Below are 19,761 nucleotides of genomic sequence, written 5' to 3' on the forward strand. Positions count from 1 at the left end.
TAGAAACACGTTGATGGCAATAGTCCTGAACAGACTTGGCTGATGCTTAAAATGATCTGAATATTGTTGTAGAGAAACTATCTGCACTTTATTAGATGCTCTGCTTTATTTCGTTTTGAAAAACAGCTTTGACTCAAATGGATCTTCGTGATCTGGGTGGCTTGGTGCACTAATTGTAATCCTGTAGCCATAACTCTTTAAAATATCTCTACAGATGTACTAATAGATCCTGTTAGGGTAGTTAAAGTATAAAAACATTTGTCTTTAAAATATCATTCTGTCTCTTACTAAAATAAAATGAACTTGCGTGATCTTATCAGGCTTTGCAGGCCTGCCATCTACTGGTTATTTTTTGTAAGGTGGTTCGTGGGGCCTTATCTCTAAAACTCTTCAGAGAAATGCTGTGAACTCCTTTGCGGAGCCGCTGGCTGTGGGTCAGCAGTGGTGCTGGGGCTGCTGCAGCGTTAGCGCCCGCACTGCCTGCAGGGCTTGCACCAGCCACCTTGTGCCCTACTTCTGTCCTTCCTGAACTCCGAGCAGCCTAAGTGCTGCACACACGTCGCACACGTGAGGGTCACGGCTGCGGTAGCTGACCAGGAGAAACGCCACACCGCAGCCAGCTTCTCCCCTCCCGCTGGCAGCGCAGGCAGCAGTTGTTCCCCTGGCTATTTCTGGGCCCCGGGGGCTCACCGAGCGCTCCTTCAGATCTCCCGAGCACGTTCGCCTTTCAGTCACTACCGGCCCACCTACCAAATGCTGCAGCGAGAGATAATAGCCAAACATAGCAGGCTGGAAACAAAGCTGTAAAGGTTATGTTTCCAACTTGCTGCTGGTAGTTGGCTGGCGTGTAGAGTAGCTGGCCCTTTCCTCTTCGGACTTTTTACCATTTTTTCCAGTGCTTTGGGAGCGTCTGCCTTCCCCACACCGTTCCACCGGTGCTGCACTTGGACTTGCTGGATGTTTTGCAAGAGCAAAAATCCACCCAGGCAACAGGGTGACTGTACCCTGTTTTTTTTTTTTTTTTACCCCTGAAGGCTTAAGGCCTTGTTTTACTGCCCTGTGCTCTGCCGTGAGCACCTGTGAGAAGTGCCCAGGTGCGCTGCCTGCTGCTGGGGAGGCTCCTGCACGCCCCCGATGCCTGTCACCTGTTTCTGCTTGGTCTCAAGGGAGGATTCCTGGTGCTGCAGGGAGGAGTCAGCCCAGCGCGTCTGAGGCCTTGCTAAAGGAGGAAGCAATAATTCTTTATTTAGAGGAGATTACAGCTTACTGCTGTAAATTACTGTATCTCTTTATTTGATCATGGCGCTAACGGCCCTGAAGGCTTAATGGCAAGGGGGGCCGTGTGCTGCACCGCGAGAACTGCTGCCAGCATCAGGGCTGAGCGGGACCCCGGGTGCCTGGTGGCCTTGTCCCATGCTTGTGAACGTCGTCTGGGTGCAGAGCTACGTTCAAAGCTCCAGGAGCAGGTAGGGAGCGGAGCTATGCCTCCGTGCAGCACCGGGGATGGTCTGGGCCCGCAGCTGCCCCTTGACTGTGGGTCCTCCCATCAGACTGCTTCCTTCTCACTCTGTTCTGAGGGCTATGTATTGCTGTTGTAGTTTGTTTTCCTTTGCTGCTTAAGTAATAAATTATGAAGTAATAGCTGCTATAAGGGCAAGCATTTTAGTAGTCCTTTCTTCTAGCTGTAGGTTGGTTAAACTTCTGGGCCTGGAGGAGGCCTCTGGTTCCTGTGCCTTTTCCTAGGTATTAGCTTGTGGGATAATTTGAGTCAGAGTTGTGGCATAAAAACCAGCGGGGCCTCAGTACCTTCTCCGTGGCCCCTGTGGCTTTGCCACCCCTGGGCTCCCCTGGGAGCTGTGGCTCCTGGAGCACTCCCATTGCCCGGCACTTATGGAGCAGCTGTCTGCTGAGTGCAACCCTGGTCCCCCCCGCAAATCAATGCTATTGACTTAACAACTGATGTGTTAGTCCTGATGAATAACAGCTTTCAACTTTCCCGCTGATGAATGGGGTGGGAAAAGCTTTTAGTGGCTACCTGCAACCCGAATTCCTGCCTGAGCCCAGTTCTTGTTTTATTGTGGCAGTTACGTGCCCGAAACAGTCGGCTGTTGAGCTGTGAATGTGTGTGGCAGAGCAGGCTCAAACTGTTTAAGAAGATCAAGGCCTTGTTTGTTATGGATTAGAAATGACATCTCGCCAAGCACAAGCTGCAGCTTCCTGGGCCCTGCGGGTGAGGATGGTCACTCGGGAGGGCAGTGCTGCCACCAGGCCTGGCCTCGTGCTTGGCATGGAGCGCTGCCTGCTGCGAGTCACAAAATGGCCAACCCGAAGGTGTCCTGGGCCCCGCAGGGGGCTGTCAGCCTCTCCTGGAGCTGTGCCTTGTCTTGAGGCAAGCTTATAAGGGGGATCCCCCATTGCTGCTCCTGCCCATCGCTGCTGGCAGAGGGGGCCTGAGCTGTGCCGTACTGCCTGGAGAGGACCTGCAGAAGGTGGGCAACAAGGAAAGCAGCAAAGGGTTTGGTTGCTTTGGCTCTCTGATGCCGGGGCTCTTTCTGGGAGGTCTCCCCGTGGTTGTGCCCCTGCTCTCGCTGCCTGTTCCGAGCACGGTGTGCTCAGCCCGTCCCGGGGCCGCTGCAGCGCGGCGATGCTGCGCCGTGTGCCCCTGTGAGCGTTTGTCAATATTAGTCACATAGTCCAGGTTTTTAATTGATCGTGCTGCCTGCTTGTACGTGATGGTTTTTTTTCAGGGTTTTACCATAATAATGACTTCTAATGAAGCTGATTATGTCTCCCATAAGGAACGTTAATAGATGAATGCATTGTTCTTAAGGTACATCTATTTATCGAATGAATTGTAATGAGCGCAGCACGGTGCTCCGTGGAGCATGGCGTGCGCGGTGCTACACGCACACCACGTACCTGAGACACCTCTGTCTCCTCACTGCGGGGCTGGGGGAGCTTGGATGATGGGGAGCGAGCCGCGGGACTGAGGCAGCAGAGCCAAGCGGTGCCGGTGGTGGCTGCAGGGGCCAGGGCAGAAAGCAAGCGGTGCACTGGTACGTGGCAACACGGGGCTAGTTCGGCTGTGCCCGGTGTTGGAGATGCTTCTTTCAAACAAAATGTTGATGTGCGACACTACCGCAAGGTGCAAACCGAGACACCAAACGAGGCAGGGGCAGCACAAAGGCAGCAGTGGTTATTGCTACGTTATTCTACAGGTGAGAAGGCGAAGGTACTCCACTCCTCTCTGCTCTTCTCTCCCCCCATGTGTATTACCAAGTAACTTTTCTTTCAGCTCTAAGGGCATATAATCTTCTGCACAATGGCCTGTGCATGTTCAGACTCTAAATCCTTATGAAGTTGGACTAATTTTCCTGCTTCAATGTAGTGAGTGTTAACAAAGTATTCTATCTAAATAGTGCTGTGAAATGCAAATTACTGCTTCCATAGTAGTTTGCTTATTACAAACTCATTAAAATGCGTAACCCAAAAACTCTACTCTCATTATGGAGCTCTGTGCTATATCGCTTCATACTATAAAGCAGCTGCATGTTGGCTCTTTGATATTGGAAACCCTATTGTCATTAACCTCATTATGACAATACTTCTTTATACTATTTGAAATGCATGCCTTTCAAGAAGGATGCCATATAGATGATAATATTTTTGTTTTGCATAGTACAAAGTGAGAGGGAAAGGGGGCAGCAGGAGATGAGGGGACTTGGATTATTTATTAGCATCCCCAGGAACAATGGTGGTTCTCTAAGTTTAGCCACCAGGAAATGTTTGTGCCTTTGACGGGGATTTCTCTTTCCAGATGGAAGTAGTGGCTTACAGACACTTTATCCTTAAAGCCTCCTACTGCTGTGGATGAGTATCTAGTTCTTGTAGGAGACCCGAGGGGATCGCAGGGATAGCTGGGGAGTGTCTGAGGGCGCTTGCCCCAGATGGATCATTCTCCCCTCAGCTCATTCATGTCTGCCATGCTCTTCACCCTGAAAAAACATCCCCTGAACCTACTGAATTACTCTAACCAAGAAAGCTTTGTTTTTATTTTATTTTTAAACTGTTTTTGTACTTTTTTCCTGGCTTTATTATATTGACTTTGAGGCTGGAGGGAACCGGCATTGCAGGTGGTGTTCAATGGGCAGGCACACACCGCATCTACACGATCGTGATGTTTTCTGTTTTCATTTCAATTTCTTTCCTTGTAATCCTTAATACTCCATTTGCGATTGAGCACTGAGCCGAATTCTTCATAGAATTACAATGATTCTTTTGTAAATGGTAATAGCTCAGAAACCTTGGTAATAATATAAAGCTAGGACTGTCTTTTCCCTGCTTCCTGTATAACTTAACATTTACTGCCATTTTTATCACCCAGTAACTCCGATATTGTGGAATAACTGCTTTCAGTTTCACAGCTTGGAGGTCACTGTAGGCAGGTCTGCCTGCGGCTCCATTGGCGTCTGCTGCCCCCCCCCCCCCCTCCACCCGATGCTCTCCCGACTGCTCCAAGCAGTCGTAGGATGAGCTTGGCCCCTTCTGACACCTGAGAGGGCTCGCATTGGGTTTGCGTCCAGGCCAGTGTTAAGGGACGCACGCACATGGTGGTGACAGAGCAATCCCAAGAGTTACGGTATTGGTAGACCAACAGAACAATCTGCTTGTCTCAAAACATGCTTTTCAGCGTTCCGCGCCTCCTTGTTTGCAGTGAAGTTACCTTTTTGCCCTCCGTATTTCAGTATATTTCTCTCTCTGGCCCCACGTTCGGCAGAGCGGAGTGAGCACAGCCCCGTGGTGTTCCTGGTGGTCCCATCTTCCTTGCTATTGCTTCTTCTCTCGGATGTTGTATTAACCACCACCACACCTGCTTCTTCCCAGGGATACAATGACGTGGCCCAGGTAGAGAAGGTCTGGTTGTGGTGTTTCTTGGGGGACGTTTCTGGGTTTGTTCTTGGCCCTACGCAGTGTTGGGAGGTGGTGGCATGAAGATCGGGTATGCGGAGGAAAGCAGAAGTCAGAGCCCGTATCTGGAAAGGTGCGCGGTGATGTCGGGTCCCTTCTGTCCTGCCTTCCTTCCGTCTGCATTTCTCAGAAGTCAAATATCACGTGTGACAAAATGGCTGGAGCGGGATTCAGTTGGGACCTGCCCTGGGATCCCACCAGGGTGGGGTGGCTGCAGCCGTGAGCTTTGCTGCCACGGCCGGTGGGAAGGGCAGCACCGGCCGAGCTGAGCGCGCCCCCTCAGCCTGCCTGTGGTGCAGGGAGAGCTCGAACTGCAACTTTTGTAATGTTTGCTTTGCACTGCATAAGTAATGCTTAATCTGCATGTCTGATTGGGAATACCTTTTTTCATCTGAGTGCACTCCATTTTGGCTCGCGTATCTCTTGGGTGAATAACAAAGAGGATGCCAGTTGTCTGGAGGAGAAGCGGTTTTCTGAATCACAAAAGAACACACTTTATCGGAAAATCTAATAATGTGCAACACTTTTGTAAACTAAGCCCTGTGTGACCAGCTGGAACTTTGAAAATTTTACAAGAAGCCATGGGGACAATTAATCACAATAGAGCCAACTTTTATGCGGTTTTCTGAAATAGCATGCAATTACATAATTATTACAAGAGAAAACAGCAGCGGGGGAAGGTGGGGGAAAAGAGCTTGTTTTGTATACGTAGCAGGAGTCTTAGCATTTGAACTGGTTTGGGTCTGCCCGTAAATTTATACTTTCCACATCATCTGCTGGGATGAGGCTTCCAGAAAAGTTTGGAGCGGATGCACTGGACTTCCTTGGGGGCAGTTGCTCTGCACAGCAATGAGAGACCAATTAAAAAAAAAAATAATAAAATTGCATCAATTCTATTTAAAACAGACTTTTTGGGACACACCTTGCCAAATAATTACCCTCCTTTATTTTGTGGGATTAGACATCAGATAGTTAACCAGACGTTACAGAAGTGCCTCAGGAGCTCGGCACAGCGAGGGGCTTTGCAGAAGGCAGAGACTTCTCCTTGACTTCTCAGCTGGGACGTCGGAGCACCGAGCACGCTCCTGCTGTGCTCAGGTCTGGGCCCTCGTGGGCAGACGGAGCAGAGGCAGGGCTGATGCTGGGTCCTGCTGTGCGGAGCCGCCCCGTGGCCGTCCCATCGCTGTCCATGGGAAACGTGGGGTTTTGGTATACGTGCAGCACCAGCAGGTGTCTGACACACCTGGCTGCTACACGACTACTGTATGTTATTGACAAATATTCCAAAAATGAACCACCCTCCTCGTGATATAGCACAACCATCCCTCTACTGATTTCACGCAAAATTGCTTATTTTCAGAAGTGTCTGTATCTGAAAGCCTTGGGTCCTGAGAACAGCCGTGACTGTTTTGCCTGAGTGCACGTGGTGGGTGGCTCGTGGTCCTGCTCGAGGGAGCGGAGGAAAGGCTTCTGCCCGAGGTGGCAGTGGATGCATTTTTTTTTTCACTTCATACGTGAAGGTTAAACCCTAGCATTTCGAGTCTCTCTTCCCTCTTTCCTTTTTAGCAAAATCTGCTTAAATTTTGAAATAGGTTCTTGAACTACTCAAAAGTTCGTCCCTGGTGAATTCCTCCACCATTAAGGCTGCTCTTTACTGATGTTTCCCGTTCACTTTGGTGGAATGAAATGGCAGTCTGTCTCTTACATGATGGGTAAAAGCAGCAGTAAACTGAAACTGAAACAGAAGTACAATTCACAGGGGAAGCACTGCTACAGGTTTAATGTATTCCCATCAGAAATCACAAAAGTCTTTCAGGGTCTTATGTGTTTATCGTTAAACTTCTGCAGTGCTTGGATGACTACGGGCACCTGTATATTTTACATTTTGTTGTTGCATGTAGACGTTTTATAAGCAAGTGCTGAAACTGCAAGAACTGCTTTGCTTTTTACAAGCTCAGGGTTGAAAATGTTAGTGTTGCTGGGGAGCGGCTTTGGCATGTTCTTAAATATTTTCAGAGGCTTTGGTATTGATTTCTGGTGGCAGGCTGTAATACAGCGCAGCAAGGAGCTGCTGTATGAAGATGCAAGTAATGCTAAAAGAGCCTGTGCTGTGGTACAAGTGGTTATTTCCTCATGCACACTTCATTACACAAAACAATTATTTATTTCAATCCGTCTATTGCTCGGAATCTTCTTTTCAATGAATAAGCTGCTAGCATGTAAGCTGTGATTTAAGCTAGCTCTGCGTACAGTGTCTGTGAGTACCAGCTGTACGTACTCCCTGAGAATGCTTTTTGCCTTGTCTTTGAAATGCAATTAGAAATGGTTACGTTTGTGTATCCGCCGGGACTCCAAGCCTTCGAATTGCAAAGGAGTTCTCCCTTACCTGGTTTCTTTTCTCTTCAGCACTAGAGAATCTGGGTAAGGTAACCGAGTGCTTGACTTTGAATTAGGACAGAGGAAACCAGCAAAATATGTAAAAGCAATGAGTTGGTGATCTAGGCTTGATGTTAAAAGAGGATTAAGACGGGTCAAAGTGGGCTGACGTAGTAGCAGCACGATGCACGTGGGCATGGGGAAGGGAGAGACAGGCAGGCTGGAGCCAGGCGCAGGACCTCGAAGCTCCGACCCCCATCCCTGTGCTTTTGCTACAGTTTATTTGTTGTCTTGCACTAAAAATTTGTCACCGAGTCTGCAATGGAAATACTTCTGTAATTGCCTGTATTATATGGATCATTGACCTTCAACAGTGGAACTGTTGAAGCAACTGTCCATTTATCTGGAAAATTACCACATGGCAAGATCACATTAGCCCGTTTTACTCGGTCTCCTCCAGCAAGTGCCCGTGTGTTATTAGCTGCTGGGCCACAAACCTCTGCACGGGGCTACCAGCTGCACCTTCAGTGATTAAATACAGAGGACAAGGGTACGAGACTGCCCAGCTCCCATCACTGCGTCCTGTTCCAGCTTCATATAATCAGAGAACCAGCAAATATTGGTTTTGACCATAAAAGTTAAGTATCAGCTTGGAAACATCCATGTCAGTGAAACAAGGCGAGGGATCAGCAGATGCAGGAGCTGCTACAGACGTGATGCCAGAAGCGCGGCCCCCACGGGGCACCCGCTCCTGTGCCCTGCTGCCCTTGGGCTGTTCCCGTGGGGCGTTGGAAGGAGCTGCTGCTGAGCTGGAGGTCTTCAGCATCCAGTGCCGCCTTCTAGCTCCCTCTGGCTCAATCGGATGTGATGTGATTACGTACTGGATGCCAGGGGTGGGGCTCTTGTGTTGTGCAGAATTGTTCCCTTCCATTTGTGACCTCAGGGTTCGTGCTCAGAAGCCCGCGTGTGCCCAGCCTGGCTTCCCGTGGCGGTGGCTCTTGGCACGCAGCATTTTGTATGGCTTTTGTACAGTAGATGTCACCAACATGGCTGTTACCTTGTAGCTGGAAGTTCTCGAGCACCTGAGTTCTCATGCAGCACCGAGACGGCCACAGCATTAGTACTAGCTGGATTTTGGACTACTTTAACCAGTCTGAGGGGAGAAAAGCAAACCCTATTTATTGCTTGCTCAGAAATCTATTTATATAACTTTAAAGAACCTCAGGTAAAGTGGGCAATGAAACCAAGTATTTTCATAAAGGCACTGCAGACTTACTAAAATACATCGCACTGTAGTAAATGAAAATCTAGTATTTCCTTTCCAGGTTTAGCTGCAGCTCTCAGTTATGGCTTTGTAAGCTAATGTCTACCAAACAAAGGATAAAATTAGATGCTCGTTACCTTCAGCTTTATGTACCTTATAAGTCTGTATGAAGATTAAAATAAAGAAAAAGCAATTAGTGTTTGGTGACAAGTGCCACGTGCTGTGGAAGTGTGGTTCTTGGGGCTGTGCATCCTCTTGCTTCTGCCACTGCCACTTGAAGGGAAAGTTTCCTAACATCACTTGCCTTAAAAAGGAAGCTTTACTGGACATATTTAAGCAGTGACAAAGACATGAGTTGTAGTGCACTGTATACTAATAACGCATTAAAAAAGTAGTCTCCACTTGTCTCAAGACTCCTACATGGTCTTGAAGCAGTTATTGTTAGGGCTGCCAGGCAGGATTACTCCTTTGCCTTATGCCACCATTCACAGCGCTCTCCCAGAAGCACCCCCCCCAAAAATGAGCTCCTCCTGCAATCTCCTGGGCTGCTGTGCTCCTATAAATATCAATATCTGTGCCCATTCTTGCTTTGTTTCTTCCTTCTGGAACATTTGACTGTTTCCTGTTTTTCTTTCCCAAGTGGAATTTCACCCCAAAACTCAAAATTCTAGTTAAGAACACTTGGGGTGAAGATATGCTGCTCTGGAGGAATGATTTAAGACCTCTCCTGGATGTCAAGCAGCTCCTTGTGCTGGCATCTGCCACTGCTGGGTGCAGAGAGGCTCTTCGGGGTGAAGGAGTGGGGATTTGGGATATCTGACCCACGCTCTCCCGGGCACAGCAGCCTCTTCTGACCAAACCTATATGCATTTTCCTTCATAATCCCATATTTTAAGCTTTGCGCTCAGTTTCCAGGAAGGATTCAGCGCTGCCAAAAAAGAAAATTAATCCTTTAAAAAACTGAATGGGAAGCTATTGATCGGCATTTCAGAATTTGCATCAGAACAAACTTTGGAGACTTGTTCTGAAATACTGTGAGCTGTAATTGAGTCTTCCCCCCGAGCAAACACCTCTAAACGCGGCTGCCGGTCCTCTCATTCCCCACAGTTTATCTCCTCGTCTAGGTGAGGTGCCAGGGCCCGGCACGGAGCAGCCTCTGAGGAGGTCTGTTACCTGCGGGCCCCTCTGCAGGCGTTGCCTCACTGGTGCTGCGGTAGATCACCGTGTGATTTATAATTTATCGCCGCGCCTCCGGGCTGGCGATGCTGCTGCTGGGGAGAGGGAGAAGCGGCCGGGGCTTCGCGCAGGGATTGGTGCTGGCAGGGCTCGGGTACCACGAGGTCCTGGAGGAAAGGGTCGCGGTGTATTAAAGCACCTGCATGGGATACCTTGCAGGTGAAAAAGGAAACCCCTTTTCACAGGGTTAAGGTGCGTGAGGTAAATGAAATGAAGCATGTTGACAATTAGGTGAAGATAAGGGCACGAATTGGCCTGAGTAGTCCAAGAAATAGGCCAAGTTACGGCATGCTGAGCGTGGATTCAGTGGGCGAACAAAGGCGATGAGATACGGACCAGTTTGGTATTTCCTGGCCTGCATGGGACTGACTGGCATCTGATGGGGGTGTCCTGGCCACGACAGCAACACGGCCGGTGCCTCGTGAGAAGGGCGGCCTGGCCCCAGGACTGCAGGAACCCGCAAGGAGGCTCACGGAGGCCATGCCCCGCTCTGTCCTGATGCCCTCTGGCTGCTGGGCCACGGTTGGCATGACTGAGGGAGCCGTGAAATATAGCGTGCTCTAAAACATGCCTAGGTTTGAAAATCTATGGAAAACTGCAGTGTACGTATACTGTGCAATCTCTAAATATTTGCATTTTATTCTGTAGCTGTACGTACAGAAAACGGTGAGAGCGGGATCAAGCCGCAGACAGTCTTTGTTTTGTTGGTGAGAGGAGTTTTTAACGGGCTTCATTTTCACTACATAAGCCACTCTGATCTTTCTTATGCATCTGCTTCCCCTTCATCTTGCTGTGTGAGTGACAGCTACTTTGCACTAGCATTATCTGTCAAAATATTATTTAACTGGAATACCTTCCAGAACTAGTCTTTGTTATTATTAGAAACAAAAATGCAGTGATAATTGAATCCCTTTATATTCCCCATGTAATGCAAGGAGTAAGACATATTCACACCTAAGGGGAAAACACATCTGGATTTCCTCTTTGCCCCAAGACCGCATGCTCTCCCGTACCCTGTAACGGCTTTGATTCACTATACCTTAGAGGGAGATGAAATTTGCGGTGCATGCATATCATCTAAGGAAAACAATAGCATACATATATATATATATTTTGCTATAGGAATCGCATTAAATAAATATATAGCGAGCTGCAGTGTCACAACAAGTAGATGTACAATTACGAAGACAAAATACCCAAAGGAAATCAACACAAGGCTTATTAATATCCAGGCCTGCAGAAGACAACTGTCAGACAATTGGTCAACAAGGTACATGGTATCTGTTAGATACTGACTAACCCATTATGATCTTTATGAAGTGTCCTTTTGGGGGTCTAGATCTTCAAATATGAGTTGGAAGACCCTTTTCTTTTATTAGTTGCTAAGCTCTTTATACTTTTACCATATTGCGGCAGGTTAGAAGTCTGAGCTTTATTGTCTTATGTTATTGAAAATCCAGATTCCCGCAGCCTTCTCCCTCAGGTCAAGATTTGTCTGAGAATACATTCTCATTTCTCCATGTACAAAGGCTGTCTGGAGAGAGGCAGAAAAAGATTATGACTGTAATATACTTAAATCCAATTTATTTGCCTGACTAGAAACTTCCACACTTCACAATTGCTTCCTACAGAAGATTTTGTATTTAATTCTTTCATCGCAGTAAGAAGCAGGAGTGATCTTAGTCCTCTGACAGGTACAGCCGCGGCGCACACCTGAGCCAGATGAAGCGCGGCGGAAGACACGATGAAAATAGCAAATGTACACACTTATTTTGCATGTTGGCAGTTTATTTCTGCTTAAGAATAATGAATTCGAAATGGATCTTTAAACATCCTGTGCAGAGCTGGCATTACACCCCGCCGTGAGTTATGTGCTCGCCTGCCAGCCCTGCTTGATGTAGATGTCGCTCTGCGCGGTAACTTCATGCTCGCCTTCCTCTCGGGCCTTGCTGAGGGACAGCGGCCTGCTGCTCCCAGCCTCGGCACGAGGAGGCCTGGCGGCGGGCCGGCCTCCCCGCATCCTGCCCTGGGCACCGGGCCCGCTGTGCCCCGCGGACAGGCGGGAGGCAGAGGGCCAGGGGGCAGTCCGTAATGCTCTGGGCGATCTCTGGGCTAAATAGCTCCTCAGCAGTGTGGTGTCTTTTCTGCATATTGTGCGAAAAAACACTTTGCAAAACGCATCGCTCAGCAGCAGCGGCCGAGCAGAGCCCGTGGCAGCTCCCGGGGCACGAGGCTTCTCAAAGCGAGGGCTCGCTGGAGTCGGGGTGCTGGGATGCTCGTACCAGTGCCATGTGGTGCCCGCTGCCCGAGCCACAGCAGCACCGGTGCTTGCTGACGTTCCATGGTGGGAGCAGGCAGGGCAGGAGTGAGGGGCCCCAGGGTGGTGGCTACGTAAGGGGAAGGCTCCGAGAAGCCTCCTGGCTACCCAAGGCAGCATCGCCTCGGCCTCACTCCATGTTTCCCCCTAAACTCAGGGCAACGCATCCCTTGTGTCCATAAGGTGAAAAAACAGCCTGAGAAGATCGTACATCAATTTTGGGACAGCTATTTATGTATGTAACTGCCACAGGTTTTCCTCAGTGCTGCAGAGCAATCTCGGGTCAGTCCCTCCTTGGTCTGAAGCGGGGACAAGAGGCCCTCTCCTACAGCGTCGCGGTGCTGGGGCACCCCGGGGAGGTCTCCTCCGCAGCCAGCACCAAACCAGGGGCTGCGCTTCAGCAGAGCACCGACGTGGTTCTGAATGTTTATTTGGCTGCTCCTGAACTTCCTCAACCTGTAAACTTTAGGTTTGTGGATCCGTGGTTTGTGCTGTCTGTGAGCGCCACGCCTGCCTGCCTGCGGGCTGGGCTGGTTTCACTCCCCCTCCAGGCACACGAAGCCACACCGTGCTTCCCGGCACGGCACTGCCCTTCTGCAGGGGCTGGGCGCAGCCGCGGCGCTGAATTTTCTCATTTTCCTCACAACCCTCGGAACAAATTCTCCTTTCCCAAGTCTTCACCCAGCGGGGCTCTAAAATCATAACAATTAATGCTGGAAAAGACTCCTGAAGCCACCTAAGCCATCCCTCCTGTTAGGGCAGGATTGCTCAAGCATGCAAGGAAATTAACGGGGAGGGAAGGAGCAGGGACTGAGCGGTGACCTACTCCGGAGTTAAAGCGGGGGGAAAAGCTGGAACTGTTTGAGACAGCTGGTTTAGGTGAGGTGGCTCTGTTACCTTGGTGTGATGGTCACACTGGAAGGTTGATCAGAAGTTTATCCCAACTTTAACTGGCATTTCAACTCATACTTTTTTTCCTTTTCTTTTTTTTTTTTCTTAACAAAGCACCTTTTTGCAAAGCCTGATCTCATAGCAACAAGGAGTAATCTAGAAGACTTACAATATTCAGCGTTTATCACCTATTTCAGAGACACTAAGCAGCTATAAATGCATATGAAACATCTTTGGTGGCTTCTTTGCCTGTTAAACAATGTGTTCTTACGTTTCTAATTACCAGCAGGAAAAATAGGAGGAATTTGTTTACCAGCTTCCTGCATAATATGCAGACATCTGGAGCTGCTAGGTCTGGATGGCATTCCTGGGGGAGAGCAGATGCATCAAGGGCAATTAGACAACTTGGGAACTGCCGCTGAGCGGGAACATGCCCAGGCACCGCGAGCAGCCCCGCGCTGCTCCCCGCTGCTGGCTCTGCTGCCTCCTCCCCGGGATGCAATGTTTGTCACCCCCTTAAAGCACAGCAGAAGTGCCCGCTCTCGGGGCTGCCCTTGCAGGTGTGGCTGGGCTGCCGAGCGCGGTCGCTCGTGCTTCTTGCAGGCTGGGTGAGTGGGCTTGGGGTGGTTTGGGGGATCCCTGAGCCCGAGGTTTTGTGCCAGCCTTGGGAGCATCAGCCCCGTGCCTGTCCCTTGCTTCTGTGGAGGTCCCCCCAAAGGAGGGGGAGCTATCCACAGTAATTGTTTGTGGAACAAATAATTTATGCCTCTGCTACTGAAGGATGTGCTAGAACCTATTTGGGGAGTGTAAACTGGTGGTCCTTGGTGCGCCCTGGCTGCCTGAGCCCTTCCACTTCCTCCTGTACAGGGCTTGCAGCTAAACATCCTTGTGTTTTTGTGGTTTCCTATGGGCTTGTGCCGCTCCCTGAAAATCTAGGGATCACAACGTGGAAAATAGGTAAAAGCAATCCCAAGGGGACGGTTTTCTCATCTGTGACACAGATGGGTTATTGATGGTATTCTCTTTTCTTATTTAACTGCTTGAGATGATCTGAGAGAGATGGTGTGGATTGATTTAAATCAGTGAGTCAAGTAATGCTTTTAATCATGATTGAAGTCAAAAAGTGAGAAACGGCAGTTTAATTGCAAAGCAAATTCAAAAAAAAAAATCATTTGTACATTTTAAGTTTCCTAAATAAAGGCCTGTCCCCCTTGGCAACATAGTGGAACCAAAATTCTCTTTTTAACAAATTCAGTGATATTTCATTGGCAAACAAACTACACAATATCTGCTCATGTATTTTGAGAACATACTTTTATTCATATTTTTACATAAAAAAAAACATTGCTCTGCTTTTTTATTCCTTTTTTTGTTGCATGTGTTTCACACTTCACTGCATCAGGAGAGGTGACTGCACGGCAGCAAGGGCAGAGCAGCGTTTTTTCCTGTAGATAACATTTTTCATTGCAGGTGTACCCAAGAACTGACACCCGAATATGCTTGGCACTCGTGAAACCCTCGCCTGCTCCCCAGCCCGCACCCAGCTGCCCCGGTCAGCAGGATTAGTGGGTATCGTCCCCTCGCACACAGGCGTCCTCTGAGCCAGGGGAAGGAACGTTGTGCTTCGGCTCCAATTATTTTCTCAGTTTCAGGGAAAGTCGTGAAGCTAAAGAAAACCTCACGGTGCTTTTATTTCTTGGTTTGGCAGTTTCTAACAGGTTGATAGGTTTTATAGGCTGCAAGGAATTTAGTCCTTAGCCCAGGTGCTTGTACTTGCAGGTGATCCTAACCAGCCGGAGACGTACACAATGTATGTTTTCTAAATTGATTCCTTCTCAGGGCTGGACAATGAAGGTGACCTGGGCAGAGACACCTTAGGGTTGTGCTGGAGGCCACGGTGCTGCTCTCAGCCCATCCGGCTGAGCGCATGCTGGAAAAATGCTCTGTGGCCTCGCTTCCCGGCGGGGCAGGCACACGTTCCTCTTCGCCACCTGCAGTCACCAGGCTGCCTTTGGCTGACGAAGCCAGCGTCAAACTGCGGAAAGAAAATCCAGGGAAGACAGAGGTTGTGCTGCTGAGGAAGCAGGAGAGTTTTCTGACAAAACGCTCTGTCCGTTGCTGAGAGACATCCGTTCGTAAGTTAGGAACCGGAACCACTTTGGGTTGGTTTTCTACCTCAGGTGCCCTTTCAAAAGGGCCCGTCAGTACCTGAGCCCATCTCGTGACAGCGCCCAGCACAAGGTTACGCCTTGTGCTCTCCCCCTTGGTGGAACAGAACAGAACATCTCAGAGCCAGCCGTGGTCGTGGTGGGGAGCACGGAGCGAGTGGCAGACGAGGAGGGGTGGGTGCGTGGGCAGCCAGGGCACGCGTGGGGGCAGCCCGGGGGGGACCCGGCCCCGGGTGGGGGCACGGCGCGGAGCCGCCACCCGGAGACCCGCAGCGGTGTGCGGGTCTTCAAAAGAAAAGAGTTTGGCCATTAATGTTCTTTTTGATGTGTTTTTTGTATGCAAATAAGGTTTAATTCCTGAACTTTGAACAGTTTGCAGACTAGTTTATTAGAGTGTTGTATTATTAAGTCGTATACTCCTGGGGTCAGAGCGAGGCGTTTGGAAACCTCAGTGAACATTATTTATATTGTTAAACAAAGTCAAGAACTTCAGACATCTGGTATTCACCACAAAAGCAGACAATCAAAACAAAGACATATTTGTAATCATACTCAGTAGTCTTTTTATGTGAAGTAATTACTAAAATAATCTAAAGACATGGATCAGATTATTAATGAAAATGATAGCCTGCAAACTACTGTAATATACATCTCTACCTTTCATAAAACAGACGGGAAACTGTATAATGTAATGAATAGCCCTGGGGTTGTGCAATGCCAGAATTCATACTTTGAAATCTGTTGTCTCAGCTGATGAGCTCTAAAGGGAGTATTAGCGGGCCTACTGCTGATTGGGCTGTGGATGGTAATTTTGAACTCTCCTCTTTCTAGCTGATTTACTATTTTTGCTCCTTTTGCACTAAGGAAACTAAATATGAGTTATTAATGAATTCCTTTTAATATGAGCATTTATATGCATATAGCTGGATAAAATTCAAAATAAGGTGGAAAACGTTGAGGGCTAACTTGCCCATATTAACATAGGAACGGAAGGCGAAGCCAGGCACAGTGCGGGAGTGGGAGGCCGTGCAGGGCTGTGGGCAGCTGCGGGTCTGCCTGCCGGCGTGCTGATCACTGTCGGGCTGAGGTTACATTCCCCTGCGGTTCAGGACATGGGTTACATTCCCCTGTGGTTCAGGCTGCGGGTTACGTTCCCCTACGGTTCAGGGCTCCACAGGGTGAGCTGCACTGACACCGCAGGCCCCAGGTGTATGGGGCAGCGCAGGCCGCCACTGGAGGCCCAGCAGGCCTGGCCAGCTGCCCTGCGGTGGGAGGGAAAGGCCCTTTGCTGCCTCACCCTGTGGCTGTCGTGTGTGAAATCTGGATTCTGGGCTACTCTCTTCGTTTCTCTTCTTCCAAAAGCCGTGGTGAGACTCGGCCCTGTCATCCACGTCCGCTTACAGCTGCCGCCGACTTCAAAGGAAATCCTGCTGGCAAAATAGCTACGGGATTGTCAGTAGTTTATTCGCTCCCGAGATGTTGTCTGTTTAGATAATTAATGAAGTTAGAATATTAAAATTACATAAAGTGAAGGGTAATCTTAAAGCGTTTATTATTTTGTAAATGGCCCCGAAGACTGTAACACATTTATAGTCACAAATCAGGCACTGTGCAGGAGGCAAGTCCTTTCAAATAAGGAAGCACAATTAATAATCTCGGTTTCTGTCGTTATTTATTCATGCTGCTGCTGAATTGTCTTCTCTTTCACACCTGTAAAGCCAGGATGCTGTCTTTACCTGCTGATGCTGTTCTGAGAGAAAGTTTAAACTAAGTTCTGCGTTGGAGCCTGCCCAGATCACGTCACGGGGTGAACTCCAAACGGGTCACTCTGGTTAGGCCTAGTTACTCTTAAATTCTACCGAACTTCTGCTGTTTGCCTTTCCTTTCGTGTTTAGATGTGCTGTGCAACACCTACTATAGATTCGGAATTAATTATTGAAGACTCAGCGATGGCAAAGCAGACATTCACTACTTTCGACATACAATCACGGAAAGTATTGATTTTGCTCCTCTCTTGTACTGTATTTGTGACAGTATCGGAGTGATTGCTATTAATATGAATGCATTGTTTTACTTGTTTCAAAACAAGCCTCTCTTACACATCAGAGTTTTATTTAAAGCAAATTCTCAGTTCCCATTTTTTTCCACCCTGCAGTGTGTAGGGCACTGGGCAGGCAGCGAGGATTCAGAAGGATCCACTGAAGTAAATCAGGTCTTTAATCAGCAACAGACCCTTAGCAGCTGTGCCCAAGGCAGTAACAAGAATCCCAAATTCCGGGTCACGGTGTCTGGCTCTAAAACCAAGTTACCTGACTGCATTTCAACATATCTAGCAATGCTTTTGTAAAGAAATGGGTGAGAAAAACTTTTACCCCTTTTCTAAAACACCTATCACAGACTCTAATCTTGGAAGGTGATTTGTTGCATATAAAAGACTGCAAAAGTGTTGGTCTGCAAAGATCTGTGTTTTCTGACTGGTGTTTTACCAGAGTTGTAACGGCTTCAACTTGATCATTGGCAACATTGCCGCATGTACGTAACCCTGGCAATTAAGAGTAGACAGAAAATGTGGACTATCATTTGCTAACTCTTCTAAATTGTCTAATCTTCAGTGTAATAGCATCTCTTTAATAAATAACACAATTTCTATTTCCCTTTTCTTATAAACCTTTATTTAAAAAAAAAATTATTATTATTATGAATTGTTTTCCTTCTTGGCTGTGCTCTGAAGTTGACATTTTAAAAAGTTTCACAGACTTTTTCCCTTGCGAGTTACTGACTCATGGACAGAAAACATCTTTGCTTACTGGGCATTTTCAAGACAGAGGTGTTGAGCTCAGTTAACTTTTATTTAAAGTCTTCTTAACACTCTGATAAACATATACATATATATATATCCTGGCTCTTGGGCTCGCACTGCAGCAGGGCAGAGCAGGAGCTGGGGGCGTCCCGCTGAGCTGTGGCCTGCCATGCAGAGGGGCTGCCACTATCAAAGGCGTGAAACGAGGTGTAAGACCTCCACTAGAATGGTGTCATGTTCCTCTCACGGTGTGGACGAGCCTGTGCTGGGACATGATTGAGAAAATAGATGCCAATGCAATCTCTCCCTAATTAGGGCCTAATTCATAACAAGCAGCGCTTAGCCAAGCAACTCAGTGGATACAAATCTCGTGGTTGGGCAGTAACTTGAAGAATCAAGGTCTCAACTAGCGTGTTTTGGGTGATCTTTTTTCAGTGCTTTCAGTTGAGAAGGTCCTGCTTTCTTACCCAGCCAACATTTTGTCCTTTGCGTAAGTGAAAATGTGAACGTCTGCCCTGCACTTCTAATTTTTCTGCTTGGAGCTCTCTCTCTCAAACTTTCAGTCTGTTCCCTTGTTTTCTCAGGCTTTTATTTGCTGCTGTACTGCGGGGTGGCTTTGAGCACTGCTATTTTAATTTGGAGACGTGGAAGATGGCATCGATGTGTTCTTCCTCCTGCCCCTGGTTTGTGCTAGAGCGGGAGGGAGCTGGGGCCGCACGTGTGCCCCTGCTTTGCTTGGAGGCGAGAGCAAGCGGATCTCAGGTGAAGCGCGAGGCTGCACGAGCAGAGGGACTGCGCGCACGAAGCTTTATTCGCTCTGGGTGTGTATGCTGATGTTAATGTAATTACGGGGTAAATGTTAATAGAGTTTGGAGGGGGAACTGCTGTCGTGCTGCTTGGATGGAGGCTGCCCCACTGCCACCGCCCAGACCCGCATCCACACGGCTCTTGGTGGGTGCCTGAGCAGCAACAGGGAGCACCGTGTCTTGTCTTGGTGGTGTACTGCAGGTGCCCCAGGTGAGGAAAAATCTTCTCCCTTCTGCAGGTCGTCCTGAAGCTTCACAGGCCGCTTGCTGTGCAATTACAGGAGGATTTTAGTCTGATTATACATTAAAAACTCCTCTCTATAAAGAAATTCAAAGATCAGAGACTTTTTCTTTCAAGTATTACATTGAAATTTGAACACTCCTGCTGCTTAGTACAAAATGTTTCTACAAGGCACTGTCGAACTCAGAGACTTTATAATTTCATTGTTACATGTTTCTTTTTTCTCTATTTAAACATCATATCTGAGCATTTCACTTGTATCATTTTTTTCACTGAAATGTATAGAAGTTTTAATTACAACCCGAGCAGAATGCGTAGTCGCAAGTCATTGTTATGGATAGCACTAGCAGGACTAAGAGAATCAAAACCAAGCAAAAAATAAATGACATTTTTGTCCTTCAGATATGTGAAAATGTGAATGCAAATTCTATAGTCTTATTTTTTCTGATCCCTACTATTCTCTAATCTTATCAAATATATATTCCCATATTCTGAGTCAGGCTGATAAAGCAGCTTGATATAAACAAGTTGCATTAGATTTTGCAGAGCACATTTTCCTAGTAAATCCAATTTCACAATCTTTTTCTGGTGACATATTAGCCATTCTTTAGTATATAAAATGTTCTTTGAATATTTTAACTAGTGTTCTACACCCAAACGTAGCAGAATGCAGTTGTGCCGTATGCTATCTTTC

General features: G+C 48.0%; 1 long non-coding RNA gene across 1 annotated transcript; it reads left to right on the forward strand.

Annotated features, from left to right (window-relative positions):
• The first annotated feature begins 365 nt into the window (after positions 1–365).
• LOC310902620 lies at positions 366–19,468 on the forward strand. The gene is made up of 3 exons (XR_014586820.1): positions 366–1,466; positions 18,605–18,841; positions 19,066–19,468. It is a non-coding gene; the product is annotated as an uncharacterized lncRNA (long non-coding RNA).
• The last annotated feature ends 293 nt before the right edge of the window (positions 19,469–19,761 follow it).

This window comes from Anser anser, assembly GCF_964211835.1.
Source record: "Anser anser genome assembly, chromosome: 7".
Classification (NCBI taxonomy): domain Eukaryota; kingdom Metazoa; phylum Chordata; class Aves; order Anseriformes; family Anatidae; genus Anser; species Anser anser.